The sequence below is a fragment of the Rhinoderma darwinii genome, chromosome 3 (genome assembly GCF_050947455.1).
Source record: "Rhinoderma darwinii isolate aRhiDar2 chromosome 3, aRhiDar2.hap1, whole genome shotgun sequence".
NCBI classification, from domain to species: Eukaryota; Metazoa; Chordata; class Amphibia; order Anura; family Rhinodermatidae; genus Rhinoderma; species Rhinoderma darwinii.
Window position 1 is genome coordinate 141,782,611 of NC_134689.1, and position 18,711 is coordinate 141,801,321.

At 43.6% G+C, this 18,711-nt stretch overlaps 2 protein-coding genes across 2 annotated transcripts in view; one reads left to right on the plus strand and one right to left on the minus strand.

The window, feature by feature from the left end:
• CEP290 (centrosomal protein 290) overlaps positions 1-11,382 on the minus strand; it is a 214,458-nt gene extending 203,076 nt beyond the window's left edge. The window contains exon 1 of the mRNA XM_075856803.1: positions 10,717-11,382. The gene's annotated coding sequence lies outside the window, so the exon portion shown is untranslated. The remainder of the gene's footprint in view (positions 1-10,716) is intronic.
• The window catches only part of TMTC3 (transmembrane O-mannosyltransferase targeting cadherins 3), a 144,852-nt gene continuing 137,293 nt past the window's right edge, over positions 11,153-18,711 (plus strand). The window contains exon 1 of the mRNA XM_075856804.1: positions 11,153-11,426. The gene's annotated coding sequence lies outside the window, so the exon portion shown is untranslated. The remainder of the gene's footprint in view (positions 11,427-18,711) is intronic.

Here is an 18,711-nt window from a genome sequence, read left to right on the forward strand (position 1 = left end):
GCGACATGCCCTATCTTCGGGTGTTTACGCCTCTGACCTTCCGTTGACATCAATGGGAGGCAGAAAAAGCGTATTTTACTGCATTTTTGCCCATGGCACTCCATGGGCGCTAGCGAAAAACACGGCAAATTCCAAACGGAATTTTGAGGCAGAATTTTCCTCCTGCAAAAAAACTCAGTGTGAACAGGGCCTCAGTGTATATTCATACCTTGCGGTTGAGGTGTGGTTAAAACCGCATGTGTTTTACTGAGATTTGGTGCATTTTATGACACAGTTGCAGTATAAAATGCAACTGTATCAGTAAAAAAACGTTGCATAAAAGCTTGTGGTTTTTGGATGTGGTTTTAACCGCACCTAAACCGCCACACCTAAATATACCCTTAGGCTTCCTTTGATATTTTCTGGCGTGCATCAAAAGCGCTTCTAAAACCGCCAGCTTTATTCAAGTGTAACCTGCATTTTTTTATGGTGTTTTTAGTACGGTGTTTTTGTAACATCTGGCTGCACCACAAAAATGGGAATAAAAATGCCATAAACATTTTTTTTTTAAAAAGTTGTGGGTGAAACCAGCTTTAACTCCTTAAATAGTCCAATTTCCTGCCTTAGGTCATAGGCACTGAACTCGCGATAGAAGCGGAGATCACACTGTGCAGGGAAGGGAAGAAGCTGAATGACCCTGATAGGACAATCAACACAGACACCACCCCCAGTGAGACCTCAGCGTTACCGCCTCTTTGGCTAGTAAATAAGAAGATGGCTCATAACTCAGAAAGTGAAACACAGACTGGGAAACAAATGACACTGACATCAGCGTGACAGCTCCTATGACATAAAGTAGGACTCTACTGAACTGATGACGCGTCCTCTTTAAAGAGACTCTGTCACCACATTATAAGTGCCCTATCTCCTACATAAGTAGATCGGCGCTGTAATGTATGTGACAGTAATGCTTTTTATTTAAAAAAACGATCTTTTTTCACAACGTTAGGAGCGATTTTGGTTTATGCTAATGAGCTTTCTTAATGCCCAAGTGGGCGTACTTTTACTTTCGACCAAGTGGGCGTTGTACAGAGGAGTGCATGACGCTGACCAATCGGCATCATGCACTCCTCTCCATTCATTTACACTGCACTAGCGATATAGATATATCACTATGTGCAGCCTCATACACAAGCCCTAACATTACTACAGTGTCCTGATAATGAATACACATGAAATCCAGCCTGGACGTCATGTGTACTCAGAATCCTGACACTTCTGACTCTTTTTTGTGAGATTCCAGCAACGGATACGAAATCTCGCGAGATCACGGAGCTAAACGAGATTTGGTTTCACTTGCCGGAATCTCACAAAAAAAGATTCAGAAGTGTCAGGATTCTGAGTACACATGACGTCCAGGCTGGATTTCATGTGTATTCATTATCAGGACACTAGTAATGTTAGGGCTTGTGTATGAGGCTGCACATAGCGATATATCTATATCGCTAGTGCAGTGTAAATGAATGGAGAGGAGTGCATGATGCCGATTGGTCAGCGTCATGCACTCCTCTGTACAACGCCCACTTGGTCGAAAGTAAAAGTACGCCCACTTGGGCATTAAGAAAGCTCATTAGCATAAACCAAAATCGCTCCTAACGTTGTGAAAAAAGATCGTTTTTTTAAATAAAAAGCATTACTGTCACCTACATTACAGCGCCGATCTCCTTATGTAGGAGATAGGACACTTATAATGTGGTGACAGAGTATCTTTAAGGACACAAACAATTTTTGCCTTGAGGACAAAAATATTTTTTTATATTTCCCTCTTTGCATCCCGACTCTCATAAGTTTGTTTTTTTTTGGTCGACATAGCTGTAGGAGACCTTTTTTTTTGTGGGACGAGTTGTACTTTACGTAGGTGCTATTTTTGTACATTTACATTATCATTTAAATTTATAATAATTTTTATTTTACTGCTGAAGTTTTCATTGATTTCTTTTTTTACAGCATACACTGATCATCATAAATGATGCTATAAATTTGTTGTGCAGGTTGTTACGATACTAAATATGTGTATATCATATGTTTTGGAACTTATATTTAAGAAAGTTAATTTATTGTAAAAAAAAAAAAAAATTTGCATTTGTATGGATTACTTTTTTTTATTTATCCTTTTTTTTTATTCCCATAGGGGGATTTTTAATTTTTATTTTTTAACTTTAAATGTACTGTCATATATCTATATGCCAGTACTGATAGTGCACAGGCATTTATTAGGGCATGCCAAACTATGCCCTTACAAAAGTATGCCCTTACAAACAGGTTCTTTAATGGACCCTGGCCATACAAGGGAGGTCCCCCTTCTCATTTTCCTTTTGTATGCCGCAATCAGCTTTTATCGCGGTAGTCAAGGGGTTAACGGTGGAGATGAGAGGTTTCTCTAATCTCTGCCGTTAGAGCGAGGCTGCGGTCGTTGCCCCGCTCCGGTTTGTGCGGGCACACTTGTTGCGCCCACGCGATTAGCACAAAGTCTTTGCTCGTCAAGATGCGGCAACGTCGGGGGCGTGGCCGCAAGCGCATGGAGTAGGACGTGTGTTGTTCCAGCTCCCTAGCTCCTAGGCTATAATCGGCTAACATCGGCTCTCACAGGGCTCATCCGTGATTTTAAATAACAGCACCGTTAACCGGACACCGTAAGGATACTTACCTTGTCAAGATGGGAAGGATTCGCAAGAAACCGGCCGCTGCAAAGATGACAGAGTTCTTCCCGGCGGCGAGGTCCCAAAATGGCGCCGGATCGCCGTCTTCAGAGAGGTCAGAGGAGCATGTAGCTGACCGCAGATCTTCTGGGGCTGCTAGAGGCGCAGGCCTCGCAGTCTCCTCACCCTGCTTTCCTCGATCTTCGGACCCTGCATTGCTGCATACCGGGCCTCAAGCTGGACTGTTCTCCTCCAGGCCGCTATCTTCCCCAACAGTGAGTACTGATAAATCTCCTTCAGACCATGTGCTAAACATGGCGTCTGAGATGTTACACAGCACAGGGGCTGATAAACCAGTGACTGAATCTGCACTTAAACTCATGCTGCACGATTTTCATGCTTCTATACAGCAGTCCATTCAGCATGCATTCCATGATTTACAAAAAGATTTCATGGCCTTGGGGGATAGAACCTCTCACATTGAAACTAAGTTATCAGAATACTCTGTGGCCCATAATGATTTGGTGGACTCTAATATCTGTTTGGAAGAACAAGTGGAAGCATTGTCGTGTAAAATTGCAGATTTGGAGGACAGGTCACGTCGAAATAATGTGCGCTTTAGGGGTATTCCTGAAGATACAACAAATGCTCAACTGATGGAATATCTAATGGATCTATTTGTGGCCCTGTTGCCGGAGACGCCGCAGGGAGATTTGCTGGTGGACAGGGCGCATCGTATCCCTAAACCTAAATCCCTGCCGGCATCGACACCAAGAGATGTGATTGCCCGGATACACTTTTACCATTTCAAAGATAAGCTTCTCCTGGCAGCGAGAAACGCAACCTCTCTACCTGAGAGATTTAAGAATATACAGCTATTTGCTGATCTTTCAGCAGCTACACTACTTCGCAGGAAAGAATTTGGCCCCACAACACGTGTCTTACGGGACTGCCAGATACCCTATAAATGGGGGTTTCCTGTTAAATTGGTTATCTCATACAAAGATTCGAAGGCATGTTGCGGACACTCCGGCTAAAGCCGCGGCACTCATCACCAAGTGGAATTTAGAATCTGGGGGACTACCAAAAGGGGGATCTTCTCCACGGCTCCGAGCTGTCAACCCAGCTACAAAGTTTCACCGCCTTGAGGAGGAATGGCGGGAAGTGCGCCATCGTCGGTCTTCTTTATCTTAACCTCCAGTGGGGGTTCCCATTTAAATCCTCTGTTATTGCTTACACTGCTGGAATGCATTGTTCATGTATAAGTAGCCTCTGTGGAGGCAGTTATTCTATGCCAGTATTGGATGAGTTTTAAACTTAATGCTTTTTGTTTTGAGGGGATGAGCTCGTTGATATGGCCTAGGGTAGGGTCATGTCTGCTAATGTTGATGCAGATTTCCCTCCCTTCTGGGGCTGTACTATCTGCTTGTCAGATAGGACCTGGATTGCTATGTTTAGTTGTTTGTTTAAGGATCCGCGGGTTGGATCCGGTGGTTCAGTTACTCATACTCACACTCACAGGTCATAAGATACTAGATCTCATAGCTAGTTTGAAATTACAGAGGGGGTTGTTACACCGTGTGAAAGGGGCCTTTACGCAAGTACATTTTAACCGTCAATATGGTACTTAAATTTTCCTCCCTGAACACGAAAGGGTTAAATAGCCCTTTCAAACGCTCCATGTTATGGGCTGAAGCTAAGAAATTGCAGGCATCGGTGTTATGTGTACAAGAGACACACTTAAATCAGGCAGACACATTTCGTTTAAAACACAAGCATTTTCCCCACATATGTACAGCCCCGGCAGTTGCAAAGAAAAGAGGTGTGGCTATTATAATTAATCAAGCAGTTGCATTTGTACAGGATCATATCCATATTGATCCTGGAGGTCGGTATATCATTCTAGTGTGCCATTTGAATAATGTACAGTATACTATAGTCAATGTATATGCGCCAAACACTCATCAGATCCGATTCCTTAATAGACTTTTTAGAAAGATTCATCAGATTCAAAAAGGGCATCTTATAATAGTAGGAGACTACAATAAAGTTATGTGGCCGTCTTTAGACACTACAACACTGGGAGCGGTGCATTCTCCCTCGGAATTATTCAAAGCTATGTCAGAAGAGGGTCTGGTGGATGTTTGGCGCTTGCAACATTTAAATGAGAAGGATTTCACATTCTTTTCACACCCTCATGGCACATATTCGAGAATCGATATGGTATTTGTGGATAGGTATTTGTTTGACAAGGTCTCTTCCTCTCAAATTGGACCCATTACGTGGTCTGATCACGCCCCTATTTCGATTTCAATCTCTGAAAAGTTTAATAAACCCCCTACATTCCCCTGGCGGATTAATCACTTTATCTTAAATTCCCCTAAATACCAAGACGCTCATGTAACTAACCTAGAAGAGTTTTTTCAATTTAATGTATCCTCGGAGGTATCTCCCACAATGGTTTGGTGTGCCCACAAAGCCTATATGAGAGGGCACTTCCTTAGTTTAGCAGCTAGGGACAAAAAGATTAGGGAAGCTAAAAGAATCCAATTATTAGAAGATATTATCCGACTTACGCAGGTAAATAAAGGGACATTTGATACAGGAAGAGCCCGAGAGATTGGACATCTTCATACACAATTGCACCAATTAGACCTATACAAATACGATAAAGCTTTAAGACGACTGAAAGTCAAGTATTACAGGCACAGTAATAGGGCGGGAACTCTTTTAGCGCAACAACTAAAACGTCAAGACTGTAAATCTAGAATTCCCTTCCTTTACAACCAACAAAACGAAATTTTATTTAATCCACAAGATATTGCGAACTCTATCGCACAATACTACTCCTCTCTCTATAATTTAAAACAGGATCCAGGGGTTCCCCAACCTTCCCCGTTGGGCATTACAGGATTTTTAGACTCTGTAGCGCTACCGTGTGTCACGCCAGAACAGCTGGAAACCTTATCCCAACCTTTCCAACTGACAGAAATTGGAGATGCTATAAGCTCCCTGAAGTCCCAAAAATCTCCAGGGCCTGATGGGCTTACTAATGACTATTTTAAAAAATTCCGAGCTATTCTAGGCCCCCAGCTTTTATCTTTATTCACGCATATTCACACAACGGGTCAAATGCCTCCAGAAATGCTCCGAGCTACAATTATAACATTACCTAAACCGGGCAAGACTGCGGACAGGCCGCAGAACTTTCGTCCCATTAGCCTACTTAATACAGATTTAAAGTTGTACTCCAAAATTTTAGCCACGAGATTAGCTTTGATACTTCCTCAATTGATACATCAAGACCAGGTCGGATTTATTAGGCAGAGATCTTCGGTAGATGGGACGAGAAGGTTTATAGACCTCATCGACTGGGTGGGGAGAAGTCGGACGCCTTCTCTGCTTTTATCTTTGGATGCAGAGAAGGCGTTTGATCGGGTGCACTGGGGTTACCTGGAGGCTGTTCTTACCAAATTTGGCATAGTGGGGAAAGCTCGAGACATCATTATGGCTCTATACACTCATCCTTCCGCTACGGTGTTGGCCTCGGGGTATCAATCTTCCCCATTTCTTATCACTAATGGCACACGTCAGGGGTGTCCGCTTTCCCCGCTGATTTTTACTCTGGTGATGGAGCCTTTGGCGGAGGTCATAAGATCAAACACAGAAATCAGAGGGGTAAAAGCAGGGCGAACAGAACACAAAATAGGTCTATTCGCTGATGATGTTCTTATGATTCTGACAGACCCCTGCACCTCCCTTCCACACATTATGAATAGTCTAAGCACGTTCAGTGCTGTCTCTTATTACAAACTAAATGAAAATAAGTCCCAAATTATGAACATGGGCTTATCAGATTTGGTGGTTCAGAATTTGCAATCTTTGTACTCCTTTCAATGGTCAACTCGAGGGCTGAATTATTTAGGGATTAAATTATGTTTCCCAGCCTCTCAGATGTATGCTCTTAACTACCCCCCGCTACTGAGCCAGTTATCCAGCGAGCTAGAGGAATTCCTTAGATTTGAGGTTTCGTGGGTAGGGCGTATTGCAGCACTGAAAATGATGATTTTACCTAAAATTCTCTACCTGTTTAGGAACTTGCCCATCTGGATCCCTACCTCATATTTACATAAATTACAAAATTTACTGGTGAAATATGTATGGAAAAAACAAAGGGCCAGAGTCGCGGCTCAGGTTCTTTACCTACCAGTCGCTCAAGGCGGTTTAGGCTTCCCTCATATTACAGCGTACTATCACGCCTGCATTTTAGATCAGGTTAGACAATGGATGCACCCTACACAGTCCTTGCATTGGGTTCTCATAGAAAAAGAATGGGAAAATGTTAGCTCCTTGGATTCATACCTATGGGCTATGGCACTTAAACAGTCCACTCCCACCCCATCTATGTTAACTACCAAGGCTGCTTTTGCTTCATGGAAAATGATGGTAGTAAAAAGAGGCCTAATTCCACTAAGAGTAGCAGAGTTATCCATTAAGAATCTCTCATACTTGTTACCTGATATGAACCTGTCAATGTGGGAATTGGAGGGCATTGAGAGGGTGGGAGATGTGTGGAGTGAAGGTCTTCTTCTTACCTTTGCGGAGCTATCTACTAAGTATCATTTGCCAATTACAGAATTTTACAAATACGTTAGAGTTCGTCACTTTTTGTTGGGAATGAGTGATACTCCTTCTCCCCTTAAAACACCCTACGAAATATACTTTCACCAGCCGGATAGAAGAGCAAAAGGGGTGTCCAAAGCCTATCAGGCCATTTTGGAAGTGTTGAACAAATCTAACCTTCTATTCGTTGATAAATGGGAAACGGATCTTGCATTGCCCACGGGTAGTGTAGACTGGGAAGCTACTTTCTCCCTGGCCTCTCAACTATCCAACTCCACTCACCATTTAGAAGCCTCTAGGAAGGTATTATACAGGTGGTATTTGACACCTCACCGCCTATCTCTCATTTACCCCAACTCCTCTAATATGTGCTGGAGGTGTTGTAAGGAAATTGGTACTCTTAAGCATATTTTTTGGTTTTGTTCAGCTCTTAGGACGTTTTGGTAGAAAATAGATAAACTATTAACCAATGTCCTACATTTTCCGCTAGAATGTACTCCGGAGTTGGCATTACTTAATGTGGGATTAGGCGACTTTCATACACATGATAAGACCGTAATCTTTCATGTACTGTGCTCAGCAAGAATATTAATTGCTAGGTATTGGAAGAAGACCTCCACTCCTACGATGAGGGAGGTGATTCAATGTGTCAATTTAAATTGTATTATGGAACGTTCGATTTATCAGCAGAGAACCCTAGGGACCCAGTGTCTTCATTGGGATAAATGGACTGATTCTCGTTACTTTGTTGATGCTCTTCACACATAAAACATTTCTCCTTACAAATGTATGATCCTGTGAGTAAGGTTTAGTGTTATTTTTTGGTTCTGTTTTTAGTTAATTCTGTTTAGTTTGACCTAGATGGTTTCTGTTTTCCTTTTTTTTTTTATTTTATTTATGTATTATTTTATTTAGTATCAAAATCCGAGTAAAACAAATATATTACTAAAGGAGTACATATGTTCTTAGTCCTTTATATATCATTGAATGTTCATGTTACAACTTTATATGGGCCTAAGATGTATATTTAAGTATGCTTTGAACATCCTTGACTTTTATAAGTATGATCTTCATATATGACTGTCAGCGGGGGATGTCCCGACATACTCTGGTAAAGTGGAATGTATGTACATCAGATGTTTTCTTATTTTCTCAATAAAAAACTTTTGTTTTAAAAAAAAAAAAAAAAAAAAAAAAAGATGCGGCAACGTCCTGCCACTCATGACGAGCCTAGACGTCAAGCGTCGTCAACCAGTTAAGCTGGTAATAAACGCAATGATAAAAATAAAGTATTTGACTAACTAGGGTGTATATACTCCTGCCAGTGAGCAACAAAGTAATGTGCAGCACAAACAAACAACGTTTTTACCATCAATTACAGAAATCTTTGGCTAAACAATAATTACAGGTCAAACATGTTAAAGAACAGTGAAATTCATCGTAAAAACGTAAGCGGTCTCGTCTCACCACACATTTGATATCCGTGCAGCACACGTGAATACACCGTTAGATAGATGTAATGCAATGCACATGAATAATATTTACAACAATCGGAACAATTTACTGCATATTTGCACCTTCAAGAAACAGCGCCCCGATAGTGGAGAACAACACCTGGACTGTTGGTTAAAGTAGGTGCAAAGGTGGCTTCCAATAACCGCTCACAGACAAGATATAGTTAAAGGTGTATTGCATCAAAAAACATTTCTGCCATATATGTAGGACATGACATAAAATGTCTGATAGGCGCCCCCTGTGGTAAATTGGTATGTAATGTCCAATACTCCCTGTTCAGGAACGGACGTAAATCTAATAAGATATAGCATTGCTTCCCCGAATAAACCGAGTTTTGGATATCACATACATGTAGAATTGAAATTATTGTCAATTAAATTTATATATAGAGAGATACAGAATCCAACAGAAAGAAAACGTGGCATGTTCCGTCAGATGCTGTATGTATGGGAATTTTCTAGCATGGCTTCCAGGGGTATATATGGCATCTGATGGAGCATGGTATGACGGTACACGAAGTCCCATACTGCTCCATAGTACACAACACCAGAAGCAGCCATGAAGCCTAAAGCTGGCGAATAGATGGGAAGAATGCTACAGCGGAATGGGGAAACGCTGACGGAGGAATTTCCCATCATGTAGCTGTGTATGGAGCATAAAACGACAACAAAGGTGGCAAACTGTACAGTTGGCACAATGTAGTCAGGCAGGTAACGTTCTCCTGGCATTCGCCAAACCCAGACTCGTCCATTGGACTGCCAGATAGAGAAGGGCGATTCACCACTCCACATTTTCACTGCTCCAGAGTCCAGTGACGACGTGCTTTACACCACTCCATCTGACACTTGGCATTGTGCTAGGTAATGTAAGGACTCATGAACACGAACGTGCTCTTGCGGCCGCAATTCCCCCGAAAATCCACGGGAGAATTGCGGCACCATTCATTTCTATGGGGCCATGCACACGACTGTAGTTTTTACGGTCCGTGCATGGCCCGGGAGCGCGCACCGCAGAAAGAACGGACATGTCTTATTACGTCCGTGTTCTGCGGTCCGGGCTCATTGAAAATAATGGCCGCGGCCATGTGCATGGCCAGCGATTTACGGGCGGCTCGCGGCTGCACATGGATACGGTCGTGTGCATGAGGCCTAAGACTTGCGTGCAGCTGCTCGGCCATGGAAATCCACGCCATGAAGAGTTTGTGTGCGGCTCGTAACGTCAGAGGAGGTTTAGGCTATGTTCACACGGAGTATTTTGCAGGAGGAATATCTGCCTCAAAATTCAGTTTGGAAGTTTGAGCCAGATTTTCCTCTCCCTGAGCGCCGCGGGCATAAAACACCGCAAAATACGCTTTCTCTGCCTCCCATTGAAGTCAATGGGAGGTCAGAGGCGTAAACGCCCGAAGATAGGGCATGTCGCTTCTTCCCACGAGGCAGTTTTACTGCTCGGGGGAAAAAAGGACGCCGACGCCTCCCATTGAAATCAATGGGAAGCATTTTAGCGCCATTTTTGCAACACGGTTTCCGCGTCAAAAAACTCGGCAAAATACTCCGTGTGAACATAGCCTTAGAACGCTGCAGTTTTTGAGTCAGCAGAGCATTGGCGACTTTTATGCACGATGCGCCTCAGCACTCGGTGACCCCCCACTATGTAACTTTACGTGGTCTGTCACTTCGTGGCTGAGGCTCGTAAACACTTGCAATTTGCAATAATAATGCCACTCACAGTTGCTTGTGGAACATATAGGAGGGTGGCTAGATATACATTACGTTTATAACACGCAGTCCCTGACATAAAAGGATAAATAATGTAACAAAGTATTGCAAAGCCAAACTCCAACAGCTCGATGGTATTTATGAGGTAATCCGCACAGCCCTAATACCTGTATCCATGCACTCACCAATATTGTCTTCTAAGCCTATGATGTCACACGTCCTGCCCCGATAAGCTGCGTTACTTCTCCATGTTACAGGTGACCACCCGGACAGTGAGTGCTGGGCGGCATGTTTCAGGGATGGGGCTCAGCTCGGATGATTTACATTACTGTCCCGAACGTTTCGCAGCCCTGAAGAGTCCCTTATAATAACATCAATACAGCAGTGGCGCGTCGCCGCAAAGGTAGCCGGGAAACTAAGGGCTCAGGCGCGTTGCTAGGATACGGCATTAAACAGCAAACTGCCCAAAGAACCTAGTGAGAATCCCGCCTCTACCTGCTAACGGTGACGGTCTGCGTCTCACGCCTCGCTATGGTTTATGTGGCCACGCCTATTTGAAAATGTTTGACATGATATTTATATTTAATATTAATAGAGATATATATATTTTTTCCTGCTCAGGATGCTGTACCCGTCAGCGTCTGTTTACAAGGTGAGGCTTAGAATATCATGGCGTTATCACCGGAGGCGAAGCTGTACCCGCCACTTCCTAGCTCCATGAGGTAATATCCGGGTGTTTGAAGCCTGGAGGCGGAGTTGCCTTACTTGTCTGTCATGGCGGCGCTCACAGCTCGGGGAGAATCCCATTGAAGCTCTTGTATATGACAGAAGTCAGCAGTGTGTATAGAACTCGGCTACAGGAGGAAGAGAGAGCAGCCACACCACAGTGAAGCTAGTAAGTGATACTGGCATGTTATCAATAGCCAGCCTGACGTGGGCACCCGGGCAGTGCGGACTGGCTTTGGTCTGATTCCCTGTCTATGATGTTGAGGGTATGTTTACTGTCAATTTAGTGAAGGGACTAGGGATAAACATGGCCTTTATCTGTAAGTAATGGGAGGAGGAATTTGTGGTGCAGCGTGTGTAATTGCTACAGATGTTATAAATATGGGGGGGGGGGGGGTTATTTGCAGGGGGCGATTGTGTAAAATATCATAATATCGAGTAAACCGTCAGAAATTGCTTGTTGAAATCGGTTGTGATGGCCTAAAAAGTCTCAGCGGTGCAAACCCTCATGTAAACCTGCGTCTGATGGTAGTTAGCAGAAGGGGAAAGGCAACAATCGCCAAAGCAATAAAAATTCTGAAAAAACATACATCATACATTTCAAAACTCGTTTTTACTAATTTATCTTCCCGTGTAAAAAAAACCCTTAAAGGGCTTGTCTCAAGATTAAGTGTTATCCCTAACCACAGGATTAGTGATAACATGCTGATTGTGGGGGTCCGACCGCACACACCCACCGATCACGAGAACTGGGGTCCTGTTCCTTATAATGAAGGAAGCAGCAGGTCGGCAAGCGCACTGCCGCTCTATCCACTGTCTATGGCACTGCTGGAGATCAACCAGTACATCGCTCTATCTCCAGCAGTGCCATAGAGAACGAATAGAACAGCAGGTGCAACCTGCCGCTTCATTTGGAGGAATGGTACCCCTGTTCTCGTGATCAATGGGGTCCAAGCGATCGGACCCCTACTGATCAGCATGTGATCACCTATCCTGTGGTTAGGGGATAACATTTAATCTTGGGGCAACTCCTTTAGGCCTCATGCCCACTTCAGTATTTTTCTTCAGGGTACTAGCCGTTTTTCTGACGGCTAGCTCCCTGACCCATTCATTTCAATGGGGCCATGCACACTTCAGTTTTTTTTTTACGGTCCCGTTGCTCCGATCCAAAGTAGAGCATGTCCTACTTCGGTCCGAGATTCCGTGACCGTGAGGCCCATGCAAGTCAATGGGGGTGTCAAAAAAAACTGAGGGCATCCGTGTGCCGTCCGTGTGTGACGGAGCCGTTGCCTAGTAACGGGCGGGCAGAAGTACATTACAGATATATTGCACTAATCGGCAGCCACTTGTCTCTATCAATCACTGATAGAGAGAAGAGGCTGCTGATTAAAAATAAAATAAAAAGCAGTTCATACGTACCCTGTGGTTGTCTTGGTGACGAGTCCCTCTTCTTCCTCCAGTCCGACCTTCCTGTATGACGTGGCATCCTGTGATTGGCTGCAGAGGCGGTCACGTGGGATGAAGCGTCATCCCTGGAGGCCGGCCTTCTGACGTGCGTGACCGCCATTACAGCCTGTGATTGGCTGCAGCGGTGACATGGTATGAAACGTCATCGCTGGAGGCCGGACAGGAGGAAAGTAAGTATGAACTTTTCATTAAGTGTATTTTCCGAGCGCCTAGCATGGTACTGTCCAGGGTGCTGAAAGAGTTACCGCCGTCAGTGCAGCCCATTAACTCTTTCAGCACCCTGTACAGTGACTAGCGCTGAACAACCCTGCTCTTTCAGCACCCTGGACAGTACCATGCTCGGAAACGGAAACACGGAGTGCACACGGATCCGTCAAATAAGGCCGTGAAAACGGTGTTGGAAGTGTGCACGAGGCCTAAAATAAGTTAGTTACCAACTTTTGTAAAATATTTTTTTTTTTACAACAGTAGCATATGTTAAAAATGTCTAAAAAATAAAACAATGCTCATCTCTTCAATCCCCCTCCAGTGCAAGCAGCCCATCAACCGCCCCCCCCCCCCCCGGTATTTGCTTACAAGCGCTGCAGCCAGTCAGTGACCTTAGCGGTCACGTGCCGTACTTCTGGCATCACCGCTCAGCTGTAGGTGCTAGTAATTCCAGTATGTACAGCACGTGATGCTAAGGCCACCGATTGGTCACGTGTCGGCTGCGTGTAAACAAAGATCCTGGGGGACCAGGGGATTGAAGAGGTGAGTGCTGTGTTTATTTTGTTTTATTAAAACATTTGCTTCTGTTATTTATTTTTTTTGTCAGCACTGAGACCCCCACCGATCGCTAAAACAAAGCGGCAATAGTGCTAGTGTGAGCGCTGGGTCGCTTGCTTTCTGTTCAACTTTTTACGGAAATCGGATTTATCGGAGTACGGGCTCGTAGACTTTCTATTGAGCCCGTACTACATCTGCTTTCCGAGAAAAGCCGAACAGAAGCTAAGTGGCTCAGCGCTCACACTAGCACTTCTGCCGCTTCGTTTTAGCGATCAGTGGGGGTCTCAGTGCTCAGACCCCCAGCGATCAAAACTTCTGACATGTCACTATGACATGTCAGAAGTTTGAACGTTTAGTTACCCTTTAAGCAAAATGACAGATTTTTGTCATCAATCAGTCACATTTGGTAATGAAAGCCACACCCCTTTTTACTGGCACAAATGTAACTTGCATCCGTAGAAGTGGCAATAGGCCTTCATAAATATGATGCTTGGAAAGCATACCATATTTCAGAGTAATTGCGTTGGTTCATGGGAAGCTGTCACTAGGTTTGGAGCCACCAAACCACCAGCATGTCATTCCGCTGTAGTTTAGTGTTCCAAGCCTGCCGATGTCAAAAACAGCTGTTTCGGCTCAGTTAGTAAAATAACCTACTGGTTAGCAAGATGAGTCTGGGAGATGAGTACATCGCATGCGCAGTGTTCTGTACGCAACGCACATGCACCAGATGCCGCTTCCCAACTAATGTCGCTAACTTGTTGTTTTACTAACTATTGCCGAAATGCCGTTTGTAACATGGGCTGGTTTGAAACACTAAACCCCAGCTGCATAACACAATTCTGGGGCTTAGTGGTTCAAAACCTAGTAAGTTGTGTTTAAATGAAATCTGTCACAACCTGTATGCCCCCCTCTCTGACGGCAGCATAAGGTAGTGAGATATGGATTTCAGTGTTGTGAGACTTATGTCTTCCTGTGGTGTTGTTTTTGTAAAACGTTCAGCTTATTCGTTGTAGCGCTTGCATGTGCTGTGAGGAAGGAGCCCTCGATATTCATGAGCTGCTACTAACTACGCCCATCCCCGCTGATTTTTCTTCCTATAACGCCTCATGCACACAACCGTAGTGTTGAGCACAGCCGTGATTTGCGGCACGGACGGACGCCAAGTGTCACCCGCGGGCCGTGCACATGGTCGCGTGCATTAAATTCAACGAGCCTGGACCGCAAGATGCGGCCGTAATAAGGCATGTCCGTTTTTTTTGGTTTTTTTTCCGCGGTCCAGGCTCCTGGACAATTCACGGACCGTGGAAACCACGGTCGTGTGCATGGGCTCGTTGAAATTAATGGGGCCGCAATTCAGTGGCAAAAATAAGTTTGTGTGCATTGGGCCTTAGGGTAAGGCCACACGTTGTTGACGCGGTTTTGTTGCGTTTGAAAACCGCTTGCTGTCAACTGCATGCGTTTATTGTCTCTGTAATGCTGCAGTTCTGTTGCATTTTTGTAACCTCTTCCCGCCCAATCACGTTACTGTACGTGACAATCGGCGGTGCTTTCCCGCATTCTCACGTATGGTAACGTCCCGACGATAAACTGTCACCATGTCATTTGACAGCAGGCAGATCGCGGCGGCGAGTAGCAACAAACACTTGCTGTTCGCCGGCACAGGACCAATCAAGGCGGTCCTGTGACGTCGATGGCTGTGATTGGTCATTCAAAAATGAATGACCAATCACAGCATATGTAAACAAAAGACGCAGGATTCTTCTCATCGCCCGCTCTGACAAGCTCATTTCTGTCAGAGAGCTTGTGAGAGTCGGTGTGTGAAGACCTGTCAGAGAGAAAAAGTTAAAATAAAGATCTCTTCTAGATCTCCCCAGATCCCCCCAGTAGTTATAAAATAATCCCCAAATCGCCCACCCATTACCCCAGTGAAAATACTGCACCATATTACGTTAGGCGATGCCCTAAATACCCCCAGATCGCCCCCTCACTGCCCAGTGAGAAAACATTGATCCGCGTCAGTGTCCAGTCCGATCCACACAGTTCGCCAACATTCACTGTTGCCGTGCCACATACAGTGACAGTTTTACGCAGTGACCCAGTCAGTTCCATCCCGCTCCTACGTTTTTGAGAGCACCAGTTTGTTTCCAGTTAATAAAAAAAATTCTAAAAAACATTTTTTTTTTCTTAGAGACTGTTACGTTTTAGGGTTACGATAAACTTAGATCTGTTACATTGTTGTGTACATTACTACAATATGGCACAGAAATTTTATAGCCCAGAGGAGGCATACACTATGCTGTGCTCGGATACAGACTCTGCCAGCGAGGATGAAATGCACTTCGTGCTGACATCTTCGTCTAGCGAGTCTGATGAGCCCCCCCAGCAGCGCAGAAGAGTTGCTGGTGCTGACCCGCCCCCCGATTATGAGGCGATATGGATGCCTGCTACAAGTTATGCCCCCCAGGTTCCCGACTTCACCACATCCTTGGGAATCCAAGTGGAGACCACGGGGTTTGGAGAGTTCTATTTTTTTTATTTGTATTTTTTTTTTACATTTTTTTAAAAAAAAATTTATATTTTTCTCCGCTGAATTTATAAATTTAATGGTGAAACAGACTAATTTATATGCGGAACAATTTCTCGCCAACAATCCCACATCCTACTATGCCAAAGGCCAAAATTGGACCCCCACAAACTCTGTGGAGCTTTGCAAATTTTGGGGCCTGTTACTGAATATGGGCCTCATAAAGAAACCCAGCATTAAGGACTACTGGTCATCTGATGTCCTATATAATACCCCCCTTTATGGCACCATTATGACCAGAAAAAGATTTGAGGTCATCCTCAAATTTCTGCATTATGCAGATAATACCCGCTGCCCACTCCCCGATGATCCAAATTATGACCGTTTATTTAAAATAAGGCCTGTCATAAATCATTTTAATTTAAAATTTGCCCAAATCTACACCCCAGATAAAAATATTGCGGTCGACGAGTCTCTCGTCAGTTTTAAGGGAAGGCTCCACTTCCGTCAATACCTCCCAAATAAAAGGGCCCGGTATGGAATAAAGCTCTATAAAATCTGCGAAAGTTCCACCGGGTACATACATTGTTTCCGGATTTATGAGGGAAGGGATTCCAAAATTGATCCCCCAGAGTCCCCCCTTCCATTACTGTCAGCGGAAAAATTGTGTGGGATCTTATACACCCAATACCTGGCCAGGGATATAATGTCTATATAGACAATTTCTATAATCTCATCCCTCTCCAAAAGTGCCTTTTGGCAAGAGCGACAGTGGCCTGTGGCACAATCAAAAAAAATTCTAAGGGCCTCCCCAAAACCCTCCTGGGCCAGACATTGCCAAAAGGAGAAAGCAAAGCAATGTGCAGCGAGAATATGTTGCTAGTGAAATATAGGGACAAGAAAGATGTCCACATTCTATCTAGCATCCATAAGGATAGCAGTATCAATTTTCCAGTTTGTGGCCCCAGCGCCACAACTGCCAAGCCTGCCTGCGTACTGGATTATAACCGCTTTATGGGTGGGGTGGATCTATCTGATCAGGTCATAAAGCCGTATAGTGCCATGCGGAAAAGTAAGACCTGGTACAAGAAGCTGGCAGTCCACCTCACCCAAATGGCAATGTATAACGCATTTGTGGTGTCCAGATACACAGACAATAGAAATACATTTCTCCAATTTCAGGAGACAATAATCAAGGCCCTTTTATTTGACAACCCAGAAGGGGAGGGCACTTCTTCGGGAGATTACAGTTGCCGTATAATTCCAGGCCAGCACTTTCCCTCAGTAATACTCCCACTGAGAAGAAAAGAAGACCCCAGAAAAGATGTCGGGTGTGTTCCAAAAAAGGCTTTAGGAAAGACACTATCCACCAATGCGAGACATGCCCCACAAAGCTAGGCCTATGCATCAATGACTGCTTCAAAATTTACCATACCTCCACTGAGTTTTAGATTATTTTATTTATACACCCGTTTATTTTACAAATTGGCCATTCTAAATAGATTTTTGAAGCTGAGTATTTTTATATCATATTTTTGCCCACAAAATTTAAAAGAAGCCCAAACAAAACTAAAAATACTCACTATACCCCTAGATGAATAACTAAAGTGGTTTCACGTTATAATAAGTCACACCAAATGAAAAAATGTTTGAAAAACCCCTAATAAAATTCTCACTATACCGCTAGATGAATACCTACATGGTTTCATGTTATAATTAGCCACACAAAATAAAAATATTTTTGAAAAACCCCTAACAAATTTCTCACTATACTCCTAGATGAGTTTTCAAAATAAGATCAGTTGGAATCACTGAAATAGCATACTTGAGATGAAAATGTAGTTTTTATTTGACAGCATCATTTCATATAAATGTAATATTCCTTCAATACATATTTTTTTTTATAATTTTACGGAGTTTGCCTATTATCATAACTATGTCCTGCCATATAAAGCTGTTATATTAATTCTTATAAACTGTTTGGTGATATGGCCATAGTTCTTTATATTTGGAGGTTACTCAATTTACGAGCTGTTCCTGATCAATACATTATGGGATTTTTTGTTGTTCAGGTTTTTGCACAACCTGTTAAACCCGAAAATACTTCCAGGAAAACTGACAATATCTTAGGGGATTAGTGATCCTTTACTGTCCATAAAGATGGTGTTGGACACTGCCCTTTTATATATTCTGTAGGTGATTGGTTGTTTTGCGCACATTACGGTTCCTACTTTGCCCTGCAGGGACCTGTAATGGTGTGCCAACGTCCCTTGGCACATTCGTCTCTGATATAGAGATTTATGAGGCTAAAGAGATGTTGTACGAAGAGTGCCTTTGAAAAAAAGAAGTGACATTATAAAGCCCTGTTCTTTCATCCTGTGAACATGCTCAAGTTCTACATTTTTTCCTCCAGTTCTCAAATATATTGCCCTTCAGTCCAATACCGTTCTAATTTAAATTCTCCCTGCTTTAACTGTCCTTAAAGAGGCTCTGTCACCAGATTTTGCAACCCCTATCTGCTATTGCAGCAGATCGGCGCTGCAATGGAGATTACAGTAACGTTTTTATTTTTAAAAAACGAGCATTTTTGGCCAAGTTATAACCATTTTTGTATTTATGCAAATGAGGCTTGCAAAAGTGCAAGTGGGCGTGTTTAAAAGTAAAAGTCCAAGTGGGTGTGTATTATGTGCGTACATCG